Consider the following 21648-nt stretch of genomic DNA (forward strand, 5'->3'; position numbering starts at 1 on the left):
TCTTTTTCATAGTATTCTTGGTAAATTATGTTTCTGTAGCTGATATTCTCTCGTAAATTCCAGAGGTCTATATCCAACTGCTTTTTTTTTTTTTTTTTTCCCCAAGAGACAGGGTCTTGCTTTGTTGCCCAGGTTGGTCTCAAACTCCTGAGTTCAAGTGATCCTCCTGCCTCCTGCCTCAGCCTCCTGAGTAGCTGGGATTACCTGTGAACTGCTTTTTTTTTTTTTTTTTTTTTTTTTTTTTTGAGACGGAGTCTCACTCTGTCGCCCAGTCTGGAATACAGTGGTGCACAATCTTGGCTCACTGCAACCACCAACTCCCAGGTTTAAGCGATTCTCCTGCCTCAGCCTCCTGAGTAGCTGGGATTATAGGCACACGCCACCACACCCAGCTAATTTTTGTGTTTTTAGTAGAGACAGGGTTTGACCATGTTGGTCAGGCTGGTCGCAAACTCCTGATGTCATGATTCATCCGCCTCAACCTCCCAAAGTGCTTGGATTACAGGTGTGAGCCACCACGTCCGGCCGTGAGCTGCTTTTTAAATCACTCCACTTGGATGACACACAGGCATCTCAAAATTATTTTTAATTGATAATTATATATATTTATGGGGTGCATGTGATATTTGACTCATGCATACAATGTGTAATGATCAAATCAGGGTATTTAGGATATCCATCTCAAAAATGTATCATTTATTTGTATTGGAAACATTTAAATCTTTTAGCTATTTTGAAATATACAATAAATTATTGTTAACTATAGTCACAGTCACACTACTGTGCTATCGAATGCTAAAATTTATTCCTTCTTTCCACTTCTGTACCCATTAACCAACCTCTCTCTATCCCCTTCCCCTCCCAGCCTCTCTGGTAACTGTCATTCTACTTGCCAACTCCATGAGATCAACTTTTTAGCTCCCACGTATGAGTGACAACATTCAATATTTGTCTTTCTATGCATGGCTTATTTCACTTTACATAATGACGTCTAGTTCCATCTGTGTTGCTGCAAATGACAGGCTGAATAGTATTCTGTTGTGTATATATGCCACATTCTTTTTATCCATTCATCTGTTGATGAATACTTAGGTTGCTTCCATATCTTGGCTATTGTGAATAGTGCTACAATAAACACGGGGATCCAGGCATACCTTTGATATACTGATTTACATTCTGGATAAATATCCAGCAGTGGGACTGCTGGATCATATGACAGTTCTAGTTTTAGTTTTTTGAGAAACCTCCATACATTTTTCTATAATGGCTGTATAATTCAGTGTATGAGAGTTCCCTTTTCTCCATGTCCTCACCAGCATTTGTTATTTTTTTTGTCTTTTTGTTAATAGCCATTCTAACTGACAGTGTCAAATTTAACAAGTTCAAATGGGAGTTCTTGATCTGCCCCCACTTCCAAATATGTTCCCCTTACAATAGTTCCCATTTCAATAAATATCACCTCCATGGGCCCAGTAAGTAGGTTAAGCTACCAATCTCTGCTTCCACTCTTAACTCCTGTCTTCACATAGTAGCTGACATACTGTTTTAAAAGGTATCAAATCCTCCACCCCTTCAGTGGCTTCCTGTTACATACAATTTTAAAATCCTTATCATGGCCTACTAAGTGCTGCATGATCTGGCCCCTGTCTACCTTTCTGATCTCACTTCTCCCCGTTAAAAAGCTTCAGAGAAGCTAGACGTTTTCCATTTCCACAAAGAGCAATCTTTTCTCCTTCAGCCCAATCCACTTGGCCCAAGAGCTTTCACAGGGCTTACCCTGCCCCGCTTCCATTTGGCTCTTTATCTTACTCTGAGAGGTCTTCTTTGACTACCCTTCCTTGGTCCCTAATTTACTTAGTTTTATTTTTGAAACAAGAGGCTCACCCTGTCACCCAGGCTGGAGTGCAGTGGCATGATCATGGCTCACTGTTAACCTCGAACTCCTGGGCTCAAGCGATCTTTCCTCCAGCCTCGGCGTCCAAAAGCGCTGGGATTACAGGCATGAACCACCACACCTGGCCCCTATTTATAAATTACAGTTCCTTCCGTACATTTTCTACAATTTTAAAGATATATTGGTTTAAATGACGCTGGATTACTACTTTCTCCACTACAGAATTAACTTAAGGAGAATAGGAACCATACCTGCTTTGTTCAGTTTTGTGCTCGTAATAGTAACGGCACCAGCAGCAACAAACATACAGCATTTACTTTGTGGCAGGCATTATGCTAAGCGCCATACATACAACTAATTTAATATGTACTCCTAGTATATTGTCTGGACGTAGCCAATGGTCAGGTTGTTCAATGAATGAACCCAGCCCCTACATGCTCACCTACAGGGAGCCTAGCACCCCTGGAAACTGCTCCTTATACTGTTAGATAACTGGTGCTCGCAGGAATCTTATTTACACCGTATTGGCCTTAGCATGTCTCCCTGCAGTTTCCACCCACTGGTTCTATTTCTGCCCCTTCTGGGGCCACGCAACACGAGCCTGAATCGTCCTTCCGCAAGCTCGCCTTTGCAGTACCCGAAGACCCACGCGCCCCCTCCTGGTCTCCATTCCTCCCACCTCCCGGTGCCCCTCCGGCAAATACAGCTTTTCTGCGCGGTGGTCGGGAAGCCCAGCCCCGGCTAGCCAGCTGCTCCCGGCATCCTTCGCCGCCTTGCGCGTCACGTGACGGCCGCGGCCCCACACGATCCCCAGGCAGCTGTCCGCCCCCGGGCGGGGCTGGCCGCACGCCGCAGTCCTACCGGCTGCTGCGGCTCCGGGGCGGGTGGCGGGTGGCTTCCAGGGCACGGGCGGCCGCGGCCCGGACTCCGTGGTGGGCGAGCGCCCTGCGAGGTAAGCGGCCGGTGCGCAGAGGCTGCGGGCGAACTTGGGCGTCGGGGGAGGGGACCCGGGGCGCTTCCCCAGGCGACCGACCCAGGAAACGCCGTTCGGTCCTGGCCGAGACTGAGCGTCTGGTCGGGCTTCGGGCATCAGGGGTCTGGCAGAAACGTGAGGGGTGCCCTCAGGCCGCCCGCGGCTCCGCGCTCTCCCGGCACCCGGAGGCTCAGGCACCCCGACGGAGAGCTGTGCCTTGGTTTCCCCTCCCGTAAAACTACCGGACGCCGAGGATGTATCTCAGCGGTGCCTCCAGCCCTGAGATTTTTCGAGTGTGTAAGTGAAGTCGAAGAAGAAACTGACTCTTGGGATGGGGAAGACCCTTCACCTAGGAACGCAGGGGCAAATATGGGGCTGGGCATCCACTGTGTGTTTTATGCAAATCGCAAGGCTCTCAGAGACGGTTTCTTCATTTTTAAACAAAAAGTGATAACGCCTGTCCTGCCTCGCTCTTAGGACTGCAGTGAAGAACAGAGGGGAAAGTCATTTGAGGAGCCAGAACTCGAGTCAGCTGTGGGTTCAGATCCCAGTTCTGCCACTTATTGGCTTTGTGACCTTGAGCCAGATTGATTCCTCATCTGTTAAAAGGAGGTAATAAGCTCATAGGTTGCTGGGAGGATTAATTGTAAAGGGTTTAGCACACAGTGTCTAGCACAAAAGCCTCAGTAGATAATGCTGTTAATATAAGCATTATTAGTAAGCTAGAGATTGCCCCACGTAAGGGTTTTTTTGGTTTTTGTTTTGTTTTGTTTTAGGCAGAATAATCACTTTTGTTTCTATATTTTTAGTCCTGAAAACTGCCGTTTTGGTTTTAAGACCTCTTCCCTTTTTCTCATTCTGGGCCCCCTTTGCCTTCTCTTTTACAATTGGCATATGAACCTGTTGTTCCTACTATATGAGTCAGGCTGGATGGGAACGTCAATTTACTTGAGCAGATGGGTATCGGATTCCCTCTGAGGGGAGAGAAAAGTGCCAGGCATGTGTTGCCACCAAAAAAAACCAGAGTACAGTGATTGACTGTCAGAGCTGGAGGATGCCTGGGAAACCATCTAATCCAGCTGTCTCCTTTGCAAATGGAGAGACTGGACCCAGAAGGACGACAGGACTTTGATTTTGCTCAGGACCCAACAGAGTGTTGGCAATGGGTAGTGGAGAGGACCGACCTTTTACCAGGCGCTGTGCTTTCCCTCAGTTCTAATCTCATTCTGCGTTTATTCAGCAGCTATATGGAACCCTTACTGTGTCTTGTACACCTACTAGGATCTGGACATAGAGCAGTGAACAAGACACACATGGTCCCTGTCCTCACGGGGCTTTTTCTAGAGCTAGCTGTGTTAGTTTGAGGTTATATAATGTTATATGTATATATATCCATCTCCCTGCCCGTTCTCATTACATTTTAAAATAACAATAAGCTGCAGCTCGCAGTGAGCTTACCTCATAGCAGCTGGCCTCCAGGGATAGGAGCACACAGAGAGACCTGAATTATTTCAGGATCCCTCACACCAGTTCCAGAGCCCTTGTTGGAGCCTGGTGAGATTTGAGAGACTGGAGAAAAAGCTGCTCTGTCAGGGCTTTTAAGAAAGGATTTCCTTCTGCCCTGGAGCACTTGGATTTCTTTGTATTTCTGGTTTCAGGCCTCTTATTGTTTTTAGATTTCTGAAAAGAGCCGACTTCACCATAGTGCCTTCATTTTGGTTGCCGTGGTTATCAGGGGAATTGTATTTTTGTGATCGCACAAGTAGCTGTTAAGCAATAAATGGTCAAGCAGTCACCAGTTCACCATGAGTTTCCGTTCTCTGGTTTGTTTCAGTTGCAGTGCAGTTACACTGTTCCTTCCTTCCCTCCCTCCTTTTTTCCTTCAATAAACTTGCATTGATGGCCGTGCCAAGCGGAGTGGGAGTGAGTAGAAATAGATAAAAACATACGTAGACTTTGGCCTTAGGGACCTCAGATTCTTTGGCAGGGATAAAACTGAGGGCAGATTAGTGGGGGCTCTAATGATGTAGATAGGGAGTCAGCAAGAGCTCTCAGAGATGGGAGGGATGGTGTCCTGGGCAACCAAGAAGACATCACTTGCTTTTCACAGGATGATGTGAAATAAACAAATTCCTTTTACCTGCTTCAGTCAGGAAATAGATGGAACAAGCTTTGTTCTTTCAGTTTGCCTTAATGAATGAACCTATTCTTGAGTTACCTGTCCTGGCTTTTGTTTGAAATGTCTGCTAGTTTCTCTCATTACCCTCTTTCTGTTAGTTTAGTGATTATTAGTTTCCCAGTCGTCTAAAATGTTTGATATTGTATACATAAAGGAATGTATACAAAGAGACATTTGATTAAGATTTTTGTCTATTTCAGTTTAGATGTTTAACATAGATGTCTCATTTCACAAGTTGGGTTTAAATTCACTCATATATTTCCTTATTTTTTCTAAGTAGACTCCCAAGTCCTCTGTAATGCCCTTATTAGTGAGAATTCCAGTGTCTCCTTCTCCAAGCTCTGTGGGGCTTATACATTCCAAAGAGGTCAGTCTTACTGTCACTCTCCAGAGGGGAGAGAACTGCATTGTCTGAGGAGTCCACACACATTGTCATTCCTGACACCGCTATATGGCATCACTGTTGAGCTGTCCTACACAGTCCACGAATGTGTGATCACTGCTGTCCAGCGCCCTTATTGGACTAAATCTCTGCTAGCATGATTCCATGCTTGGTTTCCAAGGTTAGAGCTTGTTTTATTTATGCTTGCGTGCTCAGCCATTCTCCCCAAAGCACCTCACTCTGGGCTTTTTGTTGAGCTTTTCACCAGGCTGGGTTCCCCTGCTCTCCTGGAGAGTTCTCTTTTAGGGCATTTGGGGCCCTTCCTGCTAGCAGCCTTGGTCATGGTCATCTAGACCACCCAAGAGATGTCTCTGTTTTCCAACTTCTTATCAGAGTTTGCGGACTTAATCCCTTCTCTTCCTAACCTTAACCCAAATCCCTTTGGCAAATTGGTTCCGCATACTCTCCCGGGTTCTGCCTACCAAGGATGCTCAGGAATGACAGCCTTCAACAAGGTATCTACCCCAGGACTTTGGGTGCCTACTCACCCTACTTTTCCATATGTAAAGTGGGGTCCTCAGGTCACCCTGAGCAACATAGATGTAGGCATTCTGGAAAATTTACTTGGCGTGTACCCCGTTAGGGATTTTGCAGGCAAGTTTTTAATTTAAAAATAAAGGATTTTAGTTTTATCAATTTTTCTAAGAAATAATAATCAGTATATTTATTTCATTTATTTGTCTTAAACTTTTTGAATGTGAAATACAGCAAATATGCATTAAAAAACCACAAATATATAGTTTAGCAAATAACTATAAAGGAAATACGCATGTAATCACCAACATGTCAAGAGCCAGAACATTGCCAATACTCAGTGCCTGCTTCCAAATCATAATTTCCTCCCCCAGAAGAAATCATCTTGACTTTTGTGATAATCATTTTTTTTTTGCTTTTCTTTGTAATTATATCACCTATGTATATATCCCTAAACAATATAGTTTAAGTTTTTTAACATCACACATATAGAATCATACTGTTTGCATTTTGTGTTTTGCTTCTTTTGCTCAGCTTGTTTGTGAGATGCATCCATGTGGCAACCTCACTTATTTTCATTGCTAACAGTGTTTCATGGTATGACTGTGCCACAATAGATGTATTCATCCTGTGGTTAATGGATACTTGAGTTACTTATAGTTTCTGACTGCCAAGTACATCCTTAGATATTTTCTGTTGTATTTGAACAAGTTTCTTTAGGTTATATATGTTAGAGTAGAATTGCTTTACTAGATAGTGTCAGACAGTTTACTTTCCCACCAGGAGTATATGAGAGTTCCAGTTGCTTCATATCCTGGCAAATAGTTGGTTTTATTGGTTTTAATGTTTTAACTATTTTCATGTGTGTATCACGATTTTCTTGTGGTTTTAACTTGCTCTCATTGCTTACTCTTGAGGTTGAGCACTTTTTTCTTTTTTTTTTTGGAAACAGGGTCTTGCTTTGTCACCCAGGCTGGAGTGCAGTGGCATAATCATGGCTTACTGTAACCTCAACCTCCTAGGCTCAAGCGATCTCTCCCACGTCAGCCCCCTGAGCAGCTGGGACAGCTGGATAATTATTTTAATTTTTTTTTTTTGTAGAGACCAGGTCTTGCCATGTTTCCCAGGCTGGTCTCAAACTCCTGGACTCAAACTGGTCTTCCACATCAGCCTCCCCAAGTGCTGAGATTATAGGTGTGAGCTATGCCCAGCCCTTGAGTAGTTTTTTGTTGGTTAATTGGATTGCCTCTTTTGTGAACTGTCTATTGTCTCTTGCCATTTTTAAATTTTTTAGCCGGGCGCGGTGGCTCAAGCCTGTAATCCCAGCACTTTGGGAGGCCGAGACGGGCGGATCACGAGGTCAGGAGATCAAGACCATCCTGGCTAACACGGTGAAACCCCGTCTCTACTAAAAAATACAAAAAACTAGCCGGGCGAGGTGGCGGGCGCTTGTAGTCCCAGCTACTCGGGAGGCTGAGGCAGGAGAATGGCGTAAACCCGGGAGGCGGAGCTTGCAGTGAGCTGAGGTCTGGCCACTGCACTCCAGCCTGGGTGACAGAGCGAGACTCCGTCTCAAAAAAAAAAAAAAAAAAATTTTAAATTGATTTTTCAATAAGGAAATATATAAAGGAAATCTATTTCCTTTATTTTTTTTTTCAATAAAGGAAATATATATCCTTTATATATTTTGGTTAGTGGCCCCCCTGTCCGTTGTACATTTTAAAAGTATCTTCTTATACTGTATGGCTCTCTTTTCACCTCTGAAATGGTGATATCTTAGATCCCATTCTGTAGAAGCAGGGCATTATTAAAATAGGGATTCTTGTTCAAGTGGGACTGTGGGAGAAGCGCTCAGGAAGAGGAGTATGAGGAAAGCTGGATTGGGGGAGGAGAGGCACAGCCTGGTGAGGGGGCAGTTGCAGTTCTCTGGAGAAAGGGACATCTGTGAGTTGTTCTCAGGTGATACCACATCTGAGTGACAGGTGTGCTAGCCAGTAAAGAGGATCTGGGTGGAACCAGTAGTATTCTCCACAGTCCACTTCTTGCACCATACAGATAGGTTTGCTTCTTTTTTTTTTTTTTTTTTTTTTTTTTGAGACGGAGTCTCGCTCTGTCGCCCAGGCTGGAGTGCAGTGGCGCGATCTCGGCTCACTGCAAGCTCCGCCTCCCGGGTTCACGCCATTCTCCTGCCTCAGCCTCCCGAGTAGCTGCGACTACAGGCGCCCACAACCGCGCCCGGCTAATTTTTTGTATTTTTAGTAGAGACGGGGTTTCACCGTGGTCTCGATCTCCTGACCTTGTGATCCGCCCGCCTCGGCCTCCCAAAGTGCTGGGATTACAGGCGTGAGCCACCGCGCCCGGCCTAGGTTTGCTTCTTATATTAAGTTCACTCTATCCAGGTACAGCTTCTCCAGGATTTAGGTTAATCACAAATCCTGGGAAAACTTATAAGAGGAAGGTAAGTGAGACAAATTACAACCGTTGGTCCAGAAATCTAACACATGCCCATATCATCCTCTTCCACCATCCATTTTAGTTTCCCCTCCTTTGAGCCTTGAATGTATGATAGAACTTGGTGATGAAGCCACCTGGGCTTGGAGGTGTGAAGTGTATTTTCTTTGCAATCTTATTTTTGACCACAGATTCAATGTCTTTAATGGTTCCAGGGTGATTTTGTTTTTATATTTCTTAACTAAGTAATATTTTCCTGGGAGTTTATCCCTTCATATTTATTTACATAAAGTTGTTTATAATATTTTCTTTTTTCGAGACGGAGTCTCGCCCTGTCGCCAAGCTGGAGTACAGTGGCGCGATCTCAGCTCACTGCAACCTCCGCCTTCCGGGTTCAAGCAATTCTCCTGCCTCAGCCTCCTGAGTAGCTGGGATTACAGGCACGCACCACCACACCCAGCTAATTTTTTGTATTTTTAGTAGAGACGGGGTTTTACCACATTGGCCTGGATGGTCTCGATCTCTTGACCTTGTGATTTGCCCACCTCGGCCTCCCAAAGTGCTGGGATTACAGGTGTGAGCCACTGCACCCGGCCGTTTATAATATTTTCTTATCCTTTGGTGTACAACATCTGTAGGGATATCCCCTCTTCCATTCTGATTTCATTTTAATGCTTTTTTTTTTTTTTTTTCCCTTCTTCGTTGGTTTTAGTAGAGGTTCTTTTCAGAGAACCTGCTTTGATCATCAGTGATAGTCTTCATAATAAATTTGTTTTCTGTTTCCTAAGTTCTGCTCTGTTCTTTATTTTTCTCTTCTATTTTCCTTGGATATATTTTGTTCTTTTTCTGACTTCTTGAAATTGATGTTTAGTTTCATTAATTTTTATCTTTTTGATTCTTTCTATTTAAGGTTATACATTTTTTTCCAAATTCTGTTTCAGCAGGAGTTCACAAGTTTTGATATATGGTATCTTTGTTGTTTATTTCTTTTCTTCTTTTTTTCTGAGACAGACTTTCACTCTTGTTGCCCAGGCTGGAGGGCAGTGGCACAGTCTCGGCTCACTGCAACCTCTGCCTCCTGGGTTCAAGTGATTCTCCTGCCTCCTCAGCCTCCCAAGTAGCTGGGATTACAGGCATGCGCCACCATGCCCAGCTAAGGTATTTTTGTATTTTAGTAGAGACAAGGTTTTACCATGCAACAGGTTTTTACCATGCAACAGGTTTTTACCATGTTGCTCAGGCTGGTCTCGAACTCCTGACCTCAGGTGATCCACCCGCCTTGGCCTCCCAAAGTGCTGGGATTACAGGCATGAGCCTTCTTAGTTGTTTATTTCTAAAAATATTCTAATTTCCATTGTAATTCTTTCTTTAACCAATAGGTATTATATTCGAGAAATGTGTTTTGTAATTTCCAAACATACGAACATTTTCTAATTATCCTTTATTAATCAACTGTGGTCAGTGAGCTTGTTCTGTTTTTTGTTTGTTTTTGAGACAGCCTCACTGTCTCCCACATTGGAGTACAGTGGTGTGATCATAGCTAACTGCAGCCTTGAACTCCTGGCGCAAGCAATCCTCCTGCCTCAGCCTCCCCAAGTAGCTGGGAGGACTACAGGTGTGAGCCACTGTGCTCGATGCTGTATAATTTTAATCCTTTGAAATTTCTTGATACTTCTGTTAGGGCTGTGTTTATGGTCAGTTTTTATAAATGTTCCATGTGTATTTGAAAGTAATGTGTATTCTACAGTTACTGGATTCAATGTCCAATGAACTGCCATTAGATCAAGTTTATTAATGGTGTTCAAATCTTCTTTATCCTTACTGAGTGATTTTTTTTTCCTATGTATTATAGAGAGATGTGTTTAAATATCTAACTATAATTATGAATTTGTCTACTTCATCTTTTAATTATTTATTTATTTATTTATTTATTTTTGCTTTATATCTGTAAGGCCATATTATCAGGTACATACAAACAAAGTTGTTTTATCTTCTTGGTGAATTAATTTACTTTTTATCATTATGAAGCTGCCTTTTTTGTTTCTAATACTTTTTTTTTGCCTTATACTTTATCTGACAGTATAGCTATACCATCTTTTTAAAAATCTACACAAGGTATATTTTTTCCATTACTTTTATCTTTTCTGTAACTGTGTTTTAGGTAAGTCTCTTATAATTGGGTTTTGGTTTTTTAAACCCTGGGAAAACTTAAAAGGAAGTTTTTGGGTTTTGGTTTTTTAAACCTTGGGAAAACTTATAAGGAAAATTTATAAGGGAAAACCCTGACTTTCTTTGTCTTTTAGTTAGAACATTTAGTCCATTTTCGTTAATAGCACCACTGATGTATTTTTGTTTAGGTCTGCCTTATTTTATGCTTTCAATCTGTTTGTCCTGACAGTTCTCCATTTCATTATAGCTGTCTTCCCTTCTTTGGGGCTATTTTTCATCATTCACCTTTTTTTTTTCTACTAATGTGGATGTGATACACGTTTTCTTAATGATTATGCTTGAAATTTCAATTTGACCAAAGTTGATAGATTTCGGTTATAAGTGGTGAATATCCTTACTTTTTTGGACAGATAGGACAGCAACCTTAGACCACATGAACTGCATTTATCCTTTTTCCACCTTAGGGTAGATGAGATGTAAATACAATGTATCAACCTTGATTAGAGTCTTACTAGCCTACAGAGAGAAAAAGGAAGTGAGTAAAGAATTCACCTGAGAATCAACAAAGTAAATTGGGCGGGGGGGGGGGGGGGGCGGGGGGGGGGGGCGGGCAGGGGTGTGCCAGTGGCTCACACCTGTAATCCCAGCACTTTAGGAGGCTCAGGTGGGCGGATCGCCTGAGGTTGGGAGTTCGAGACCAGCCTGGCCAGCATGGTGAAACCCCGTCTCTACTAAAAATACAAAAATTAGCGGGGCGTGGTAGCAGGCGGCTGTAATTCCAGCTACCCGAGAAGCTGAGGCAGGAGAATCACGTGAATCCTGGAGGCGAAGGTTGCAGTGAGCCGAGATCGGACCATTGTACTCCAGCCTGGGCAACAGAGCAAGACTCCATCTCAATAATAATAATAATAATTTACTTGAGAAAACTGTGTATTTGTCAGGATTTGTTTGCTTGTAGGTGATCAGCTTAAACTATCTGAACTTGAAAAAGATTATCAGCTGGCTTTAAAAAGAAAATGTTTCTGTGTCCCTGGCCCTTTCATCTCTTGCAGTCTCTCACCTTGATTGTCTGAGTCTGGCTTCATTCCTCACATGGACTCTTTCGAGTTGCCCCATTCCTTGCAAGGGGATGGGGGATTCTTACTGTCTTCTTTGGGTTAAGTATCCATCCTGTGAGGCAGAGGACTGCACCACTCTCACTGGCAGCCCCAGCAGGACTAAATAGAGTGGAAGCAGGGTTTCCCTGATGATGCAGAAGAGGGAAGATGCTGGGCAGACATAGCTAAGGCCAGGTACAGTGGCTTGTGCCTGGAATTGCAGCACTTTGGGAGGCCGAGGCAGGTGGATCACCTGAGGTCAGGAGTTCAAGACCAGCCTGGCCAACATGGTGAAACCCTGTCTCTACTAAAAAATACAAAAATTAGCTAGGTGTGGTGCCTCCTAGTTCCTTTCTTGGAGTACTGGGGTTCCTAACTTGTGAAGTGATGATATACGAACTTCTAGCCTCACCATCACATATATATAAACTCATAGATCATGAAATAAGAATGAATTTGATCCTGCAGTTGTTATGCACTAAAATATCACTACACAATAAATGTTTACTCATAGGAATTGAGGATAAACATACTACATTTTGGTTGTTATAACTGCTCATTAAGATGATGTGTAAGGCTGGGCATCGTGGTTCACGCCTATAATCCCAGCACTTTGGGAGGCTGAGGCAGGAGGATCACTTGAGCCCAGGAGTTTGAGACCAGCCTAGGCAACATAGTGAGTGACACCTCATCTCTACAAAAAAAAAAAAAAAAAATTAGCTAGGTGTGGTAGCGGCTGCCCATAGTCCCAACTACTCAGGAGTCTGAGGCTGGAGAATCACTTGAGCCCGGGAGATTGAGGCTGTAGTAAGCCAAGATCACATCACTGCACTCCAATCTGGATGACAGAGCAAGACCTTGTCTCAAAAACAAAACAAAACAAAAAAGACATATAAAAAACACCTGGCATTTAGTAAGCCCTCAAAACACCCTTGCCTGCCCCTTCAAGGACATGCAATAAATTTATGTGAGAATCAGTACTAAAACCCACATCTGGGGACCCCCCCTACAACTCCCCTTCTGTCTCCTAGGTAAACCAAAATGAACAGGCAGTGCATTGAAAGGAGAGAGGGTCCTTATGGCTCCAAGCCCACTCAGAAAGCACTATCAGAACACAGCTTTCTGGTTTATGTCATCAAATTTCAAAGCTGAAAATAAACAGATGGTTATTTCTCAAGCTAAAGAGAGCTATGGTTTGAAGAAATGATGACAAGCCCAGCTGAAGTTTTTCTCATCTTCAAACTTAGGTTTTGTCTCATTTTCTTTTTTTTTTTTTTTGACACGGAGTCTCGCTGTGTCTCCCAGGCTGGAGTGCAGTGGCGTGATCTCGGCTCACTGCAAGCTCCGCCTCCCGGGTTCACGCCATTCTCCCGCCTCAGCCTCCCAAGTAGCTGAGACTACAGGCGCCCGCCACCACGCCCGGCTAGTTTTTTGTATTTTTAGTAGAGACGGGGTTTCACCATGTTAGCCAGGATAGTCTCGATCTCCTGACCTCGTGATCCACCCGCCTCGGCCTCCCAAAGTGCTGGGATTACAGGCTTGAGCCACCGCGCCAGGCCTTGTCTCATTTTCAATGGTGTGTGTAGAGGGCTCTTTGGGGTTATAATATTTTACTATTACTTTAAAACAGTTTACTCCACAAACTAAGGACATTTACTTTGATTTGAAGAAAGATTTTAAATCATTAATCCATTACAGTTGCTCAGTTAATGCAGTTTGTAGTTATTTACACTGGTGCTTGTGTGCTTCATAATGTTGGAAGAGAAATTTTTTCGTTTCCTGTCAATACTAAATAGAGTTCTGAGCAGCCCTTGATTTATTTTTTTTCCACTTTTTTTTTTTTTTGAGACAGAGTCTCGCTTTGTTGTCCAAGCTGGAGTACAGTGGCATGATCTCAGCTCACCGCAACCACCGCTTCCCAGGTTCAAGCGATTCTCCTGCCTTAGCCTCACAAGTAGCTGGGATTACAGGTGCCCACCACTATGCCCGGCTAATCTTACCTTTTTATTAGAAACTAAATTCCAACACTTTGATACTAATATGGCCCTCCGTGGGTAGAAAGTGTGTTTCCCTTGTTAAACAAACGTGGGACATGAAACAAGAGTTAAGTCACCTGCCCTCAAGATTAGTCTGCAAGGGAGAGGCAGAGCCCAAACTAGAGTGTGAATGAAGCCTGTTGGGTCCCTTTCGTCTGAGTCATTTCCGCACGCATAGGGCCTTTTGTGCTGGGACTTAAGGCAGCTCCCCATGGTCCCCCAAATTAACTAGAAACTGTTTACCTTTGGCTAAGGGTGTTCCATGTGAACTGATACAACTGGCCTTTCTCACTGATCCCTTCAGACTCCTGGAGCTGCAGCCAGACTGAACCTCCCAACATGTCCTAAGCCCAGCTGAAGGTTTTCTACCTTGGGGGCTTTTGCTGATGCTGTTTCCTCTGCTACAGACCCCTTTCTCCCTCCTCTGAATGTCCCAGGCCTATGCAAATTTCAGAGTCCAGTTCAGATACCAGCTCCTCCATGAAGCTTGGCTTAGTGGTTAAAAACAGAGTCTTTGGGGTCAGGCTGGGCTTCAGCGGCTCTGTACCTCTCTAACAAGTGATTGGGGCAAGTCATTTGTCACGTTAAGTTCTCTTGGGCTTAGTTTCTTGAACTGAAAAATGAAGACAATATTAATTTCAGTCATCGCTTCTCAAATTTAGGGTGCACATAGGTTCCCTGGTGATGTTGTTAAAATGCCAAATCTGATCCAGGAAGTACAGGGTGGTGCCCAATGCCTGCCACTTCTAACAAACTCCTAGGTCCTGGGAGCACATTTTGAGTTGTAAGGCTTGAAGAGTTCTTCAGGGAATAAGATGAAATAATGCATGAAAAGCATTCAACATTGTGCCCCTCAAATAGCAGTACTTAGTAAAAGTACTGCTGCTGTTTTTGTTGTCTTCCATTATTATTGATTTCCCTAGCTGGAGGTCACATTTTTATTCTTTAAACAAGGACTTTCCCTTTTTTATGGCACTGTATTAGTCTGTGCTCACGCTGCTGTGAAGAAATATCTGAGACTAATTTATAAAGAAAAGACGTTTAATTGACTCACAGTTCAACGTGGCTGGGGAGGCCTTAGGAAACTTACAATCATGGTGGAAGGCACCTCTTCACAGGGTGGCAGGAGAGAATGAGTGCAAGAAGGGGAAATTCCAGAGACTTGTAAAAGCATCAGATCTCATGGGACTCACTATCACGGGAACAGCATGGGGGAAACCACCCCCCAGGATCCAGTTACTTCTACCTGGTCCCTCCCCTGACACATGGGGGTTGTGGGAATTATAATTCAAGATGATGTTCTGGGCAGGGACACAACCATATCATTCTGCCCCTGGCCCCTCCCAAATTTCATGTCTTCATATTTCAAAACACAATCATGCCTTTCCAACAGTCCCCACAAAGTCTTAACTCATTCCAGCATTAACCCAAAAGTCCAGGTCCAAAGTCTCATCCGAGACAAGGCCTATCCCTTCTGCCTATGAGCCTGTAAAATCAAAAGCTAGTTACTTCCTAAATACAGTGGAGGTACAGGCATTGGGTAAATACACCCATTCCAAATGGGAGAAGTTGGCCAAAGGGGCTACAGGCCCTATGCAAGTCCAAAATCCAATAGGTTAGTTATTAAACCTCAGCGCTCCAAAATGATCTCCTTTGACTGCATGTCTCCCATCCAGTTTATGCTGATGCAAGAGATGGGCTCCCAGCCTTGGGCAGCTCCAGCCCTGTGGCTTTGCAGGGTACAGCCCACCTCCTGGCTGCTTTCACAGGCTGGTGTTGAGTGTCTGCAGCTTTTGCAGGCACATGATTCAAGCTCTCGGTGGATCTGCCATTGTGGGGTCTGGAGGATGGTGGCCTTCTTCTCACAGCTCCACTGGGCAGTGCCCCAGTGGAGACTCTGTGTGGGGGCCCCGACCCCACATTTTCCTTCTATATTGCCCAAGCAGAGGTTTTCCATGAGGGCTCTGCCCCTGGAGCAAACTTCTTCCTGGACATCCAGGTGTTTCTAGACATGCTCTAAAATCTAAGTGGAAGTTTCTATACCTCAATTCTTGACTTCTGTGCATCCACAGGCTCAACACCACGTGGAAGCCACCAAGGAGCAGGGCTTGCACTCTCTGAAGCAATAGCCTGAGCTATACCTTGGCCCCTTTTAGCCACGGCTGCAGCTGAAGCAGCTGGGATGCAAGGCACCATGTCCCAAGGCTGCACAGAGCAGGGGGTCTCTATGCCTGGCCCAGGCCCATGAAACCATTTTTCCCTCCTAGGCCTCAGGCCTGTGATGGGAGGGGCTGCCTTGAAGGTCTCTGACATACCCTGCAGACATTTTTTATCTTGGTGATTAACATTCCTCGTTACTTGTGCAAATTTATGTGTTGGGCTTGAATTTCTGCCCAGAAAATGGGGTTTTCTTTTCTGTCACATCCAATAGGCCAGTCATTAAACCTTAAAGTTCCAAAATGATCTCCTGCAAATTTTCCAAACTTTTATGCTCTGCTTTGTCTTGAATGCTTTGCCATTTAGAAGTTTCTTCTGCCAGATACACTAAATCATCTCTCTCAAGTTCAAAGTTCCACAGCTCTCTAGGGGAGGGACAAAATGCTGCAAGTCTGTTTGCATAGCAAGAGTTACCTTTACTCCAGTTCCCAAAAAGTTCCTTATCTCCATCTGAGACCACCTCAGCCTGGACTTCATTGTCCATATCACTATCAGCATTTTGATCAAAGCCATTCAACAAGTCCCTAAGCAGTTCCAAACTTTCCACATCTTCTTGTCTTCTGAGCCCTCTAAGTCTCTAGAAGTTCCAGAATTTCCCACATTTTCCTATCTTCTTCTGAGCCCTCCAAACCATTCCAGCCTCTGCCTGTTACCCAGCTCCAAAGTCGCTTCCACATTTTCAGGTATCTTTACAGCAGCTCCCCACTCTCTGTGGTACCAATTTACTGTATTAGTCTGTTTTCATGCTGCTATGAAGAAATACCCACAACTAGGTAATTTATACAGAAAAGAGGTTTAATTGACTCACAGTTCCACATGGCTGGGGAGGCCTCAGAAAACTTACAATCGTGGCAGAAGACATGGCAGGATTGTGAATGAGTGCAAGCAGGGGAAATGCCAGATGCTTATAAAACCATCAGATCTCGTGAGACTCACTATCACAAGAACAGCCTGGGGGAACCGCCTTCATGATCCGATTACCTCTACTTGGTCACATCCCTGACACATGGGGATTTTGGGGAGTATCATTCTGGATGAGATTTTGGGTGGGGACACAGCCAAACCATATCAGGTACTAAGCATTTTTCCCCTTGAATTGTGGGGTTTCTTTGGTTTTCTTTTTGTCTTTCGGGTGTTTTTTGGTAGACATATCTTTGTTTTGCCAGACTTGAGAGCAGGGTCTTTATCTGATTCCCACTGACTCACAAGGTGCTAGCCACTTGGTCTTACACACAGCAAGTGTTGAATACATACGTGGGTTCTTATTTACTTCTTTTTTTATTCCACAGGGATCTGTGTGGCAGCAGGGAATCTATAGCTAATGATTTGAGTAGTCTCAGCTCTGCTAATATACCAGATAATGATGAGGGTGATTATTTATTCAGTAAATGATTGTAGAGCACCTGCTATGGGCCAGGCATAGTTCTGAGCATAGTACGAAGCAGTGATACAAAGTTTCTGCCCTTCAGGAGCTTACATTTTACTCAGGGGAGACAGACAATAAATGAAGAAAAGCATTTAATTCCACAGTGAATTTCCTCCTAGAGGTGCCCAGGCTCTGTCACCCGGCGCCCTGGGTCCACAGGTGTGTTTCCTTTTTCCCATGGTTCATCCCTGTGGAATAACTCAGCACTTCCTGTGTCCCCTCTGCCCCCTCACAGATCCACTCACATAAAAGCATTCGTGAGCAACGGAGACATTATTAGAGAGCTTGTGGGGAGCCAAAACAAGGGCTTCACTTTATACTCAACTGTTAGTACCAAAGAGTTCCCCTGTTGCCACTTCCTCCCACCACACAGTTCCCAAGTGCAGCTCCCTGAGGGATGTTTTTATTCCTGACCCCAGCCTGCCTGCCCGTCTTGGTGCCTGGTGAATGGCACATGGAGCCCACCCTTCCCGGAAGCAGTGGGAGTCCAGATAGCAAATGAACAAAGCAGCAGCCTTCCTTCCAGTGCCCCACAGGTGCAGAGCTCTGGACAGTGCTATGAGGGAGGTTGTTCCCACTTTCCCCTTTACAGATGTGTTTCCATTTCATCCCTTTAGATGTTAGACTGGCTGAGGGCTTGTTCATCAGACCACTTCTCTCTCTCAACTCCTTCACTAGTGATCTCAGTCCATGCCATGGCTTTAAATGTCATTCAGGTCTCTATTCAAACGTCACTTCCTCAGAGACCTTCCTTGACAACGCTGTCTGAAATAGCACATGCGTGCATATATACCCCTTAACCTGCTTTATTTCTCTTTGTAGCATTTATGTTAATATCTTTTTCGTTTATTTCGTTTATTTCGTCTGTCTCTGAAGGTAGGGACTTTCTCTCATTTACTGTTTTTCAGTTCTTGGAACAATGCCTGGCACATAGTAGGCAATCAACGAATGTTTGTTGAATAAATGATTTTTTTTCTCTGGAAATTCTTAAAGTCTTCATGAGGTGTATCAGGCCAGCCATTGTCAGCCTCAGTTTAGAGGCAAGGAAATAGGTTCAGAAAGGTTCAAGGACATGCTGAAGTCACAGGGCGAGGCAGCAGCAAGAGCCTGCTTGTTGACAGCCGAGTCTTATGGGACTTGCCTCCTGAGAGGGTGGCCTCTGCCTCTCCCGCTGAGGCTGGGACACCAGGTGGCCCAGAGGCATGTGGATACCTCCAGTGGGAGGTTAGGAGAGTGCTACACAGAAACTCTGAGTTCGAACACTCTTGGGACCATAAAAAATGGAACCAGGCTGGGCATGGTAACTCATGCTTGTAATCACAGTATTTTGAGAGGTTAAGGTGGGAGGATCACTTGTGGCCAGGAGTTCGAGGCTGCAGTGAGCTATGCTCATGCCACTGTACTCCAGCCTGGGCAACACAGAGAGACCTCATTTCTTAAAAAAAAAAAAAAAAAAAAAAAAAGATTTTTTAAATCAAAAAACGGAACCACTTGGGGCCTACTTCAGACCGTGCTCCCTCCATCCCAGACAGGCTCCCATCATTGTTTTTCCAGTTCTTCACAGGCATCATGCTCCAGGTGCACAGGCTCTGGGGACATTTGTTACTTTTAATTCCACATGCAGAGGCCCCAGTGGTAAAAAGGAAGGGCAAAACTTGAATGCATTAAAAAAAAAAAAAAAAAGTGTCACCTTGTTCTAAGAAATCCCTGTTGCTTCATGGATATCCATGGATTAGTGTAAAGATACAGTAAATAAAGCCAAATGGAATGACAGGGAATGTGCTTGTGTGCTCGGAGTCCAGAGGGAGCAATTGTTGGCTTCATTGTAGATTCAGAGCCCTGGAGTTGGGCACACAGGCAAGTCTGGGGGAAAGCAAGTGCTGAAGGGTAGACAGTAACCTGCTAGGAAATCCCCCTTCCCCTGAGAGGCCAGTGACTAAACCATGTACTTCCTACTATAGGTGGGCTTCTTGGAACCCCAAGAAAACGGAAGCTCCAGTAGTTTCTACCTCAGGTGGCTTGGCCCAAAATCCCCCAGACACCCTCACGTCATCCTAAGGGAAAGAAATTATAATTAATATTTGCAAAATTGTGAGTTCCTGCCCTCACTGTTCCACCTAAATACCTCTCCTGGATGGATCTCCTTAAAGTATAGCTCTGGTCAGGCCACTTCCCTTCTGAGGAATCTATAATAGACAAGTACAAGCTTCTTAGTCTGGCATTCAAGGCCTTTCCCATCGTGCAACTTGTGTAAGAGGGTAGAGCACCAGTGGCTCCAAGGGGTCAGAACTGATACCACCCGGGGGAGAGTAGTGCAGTCAATCTCAAGGTGCCCAAGGGCTTTATAATAATACCCTTTAGAGTTTCACATGCTCTTTCAGCCAGAAATGGCTGGGCTCTGCTATGATAACAAACAATCTGCAAGTTCTTAGTACCTTAACCCAAACAAAGGTGTATTTTTCATGCATGGTGTATGTCCATCTTGGCTTGGTCAGTGTCTCTGCTTACTCTAATCATGTAAGGATCCAGGTTCCTAGAGTAACTGTCATCTCAAATGTTGCCAGTTGCTGTGCCACAGAGAAAAGCAAGCTCTGAATGATCTTGCATAGGCAATGAAGTGCTCTAGTTGAGAAGTAATGCACATCTCTTCTACTCAAAACCCATTGGCTAGTACTAGCCTTGTGGCCCCATCTGACCTCAGGAGGGATCAGATATACAATCTTGTCATGTGCCCAGAAGGAAGGAAAACTGGAAGTAGTTGATGAAGAGCATTGATTCACAATACAATGTGCGTTGGATTTTTTAATCATCACAGCAAGGCTTTGGGGTGCTATCAAGGACCCCAATTTATATGTGAGGAACCTGAGGCCAGAGAGGTTAAGTGACTCATTCAAGGTCACCTGCAACTGGACCCCAGGTCTTCTGGCTTTGAAATGATTGGTCTTTCCATGATACAGAGAGAGCCGCGTCACTGAAAGGGTTGAAGCTGAGGAAGAAGGATGCTGCATCAAAGTGTGGGTGGGGCCCTTTATCACAATCACCAGGGAGCTTGTTAAAAATGCACATAATTGGTTCCACTCCAGAGATTCTGATTCTGGAGGTCTGAAATGGAGCTAGGAATAGGCCCCAGGTGATTCTTAGGTGATGGTTGAAGAGCCACAATTAAAGAATCTCTGCTATGGGAGATCCTACTAAGTCTGGCTTAAAGAGTTTCTTTTTTCGGCCAGGTGACGTGGCTCACGCCTGTAATCCCAGCATTCTGGGAGGCCGAGGCAGGTGGATCACCTGAGGTCAGGAGTTGAAGAGCAGCCTAGCCATGGTGAAACCCCGTCTCTACTAAAAATACAAAAAATTAGCCAGGCGTGGTGATGCGCACCTGTAATCCCAGCTACTCAGGAGGCTGAGGCAGGAGAATTGCTTGAACCCAGGAGGCGGAGGTTGCAGTGAGCCGAGATCATGCCATTGCACTCAAGCCTGGGCAACAAGAGCGAAACTCCATCTTAAAAAAAAAGAATTCTTTTTTCTTGATCTCTATAAGCTGCAATAGTGCTTAATTCTTTCTGTCTCACATTGTTATCAGCTGTGACAGCAAAGGTTGCTATCACCTAATGGGCAATACATTAATTATTCACCTAAAATTTGAGGTGGGGGCACGATGGGGGCTCCTTTCTGCTTATTCATTTACTTAAAAACACTGTTATTAAGCATGTACTTTGTGCTGCATATTGGATGGTATGTGGGGTTCTTGCTATATTCTCTATAACTGAATTGTGATAGCCTAGCGTATTCCTTATTGATGAGCTACTATGGGAAACGTGGCAAACCCATCTGGAACAGAAATTGTCAGTGCTGGGTACTATGGGATGTCACATGGGGCACACGATGCATTGACTGGGTTGAACACTTATAGAGTAAAGTAAACCAGGCTCAAGTTGACAGGGAAGCAGAGATGCATTTATGAGGGTTGGTGGTTGCGATTTGGGTCTCTCTTATAATCCCTCCTGAGACTTAGAATACTGACCATTAGCAATAAATTCCAGGAGAACCCTACTGGAAAGTCCTGCAAAAAGACCATATGGAAGCCTCTCACCTGGAAGGCTGTGTAGGTTAGGTTCCTTTAGTGTTAGCTGATTTCACTCTTGAACACCTGTCAGAGTTGCCGCTTGTGGAAGGAAAGAACATCATGGATAAAGCATCTCAGAAAGCGCACAGTGTGGTGCTCCCTGAAAGAAGAGTATAGGTTATACTCAGAGGAGCCGAGAAATCAAAAGCAGACTGGGGATTATGAGA

At 44.4% G+C, this 21648-nt stretch overlaps 1 protein-coding gene across 6 annotated transcripts in view; it reads left to right on the forward strand.

Moving 5' to 3' along the window:
- Positions 1-2706: 2706 nt before the first annotated feature.
- FBXO10 (F-box protein 10) overlaps positions 2707-21648 on the forward strand; it is a 68181-nt gene continuing 49239 nt past the window's right edge. For 3 of the 6 annotated variants that reach the window (XM_005581266.5, XM_045373478.3, XM_074017054.1), the window contains exon 1: positions 2707-2846. The gene's annotated coding sequence lies outside the window, so the exon portion shown is untranslated. Of the gene's footprint in view, positions 3165-3344; positions 3480-21648 lie in introns of all 6 variants that reach the window. The other 3 variants (XM_045373476.3, XM_074017055.1, XM_005581265.5) reach the window with 2 other exon arrangements.

This window comes from Macaca fascicularis, chromosome 15 (genome assembly GCF_037993035.2).
Source record: "Macaca fascicularis isolate 582-1 chromosome 15, T2T-MFA8v1.1".
In the NCBI taxonomy this organism is placed as follows: domain Eukaryota; kingdom Metazoa; phylum Chordata; class Mammalia; order Primates; family Cercopithecidae; genus Macaca; species Macaca fascicularis.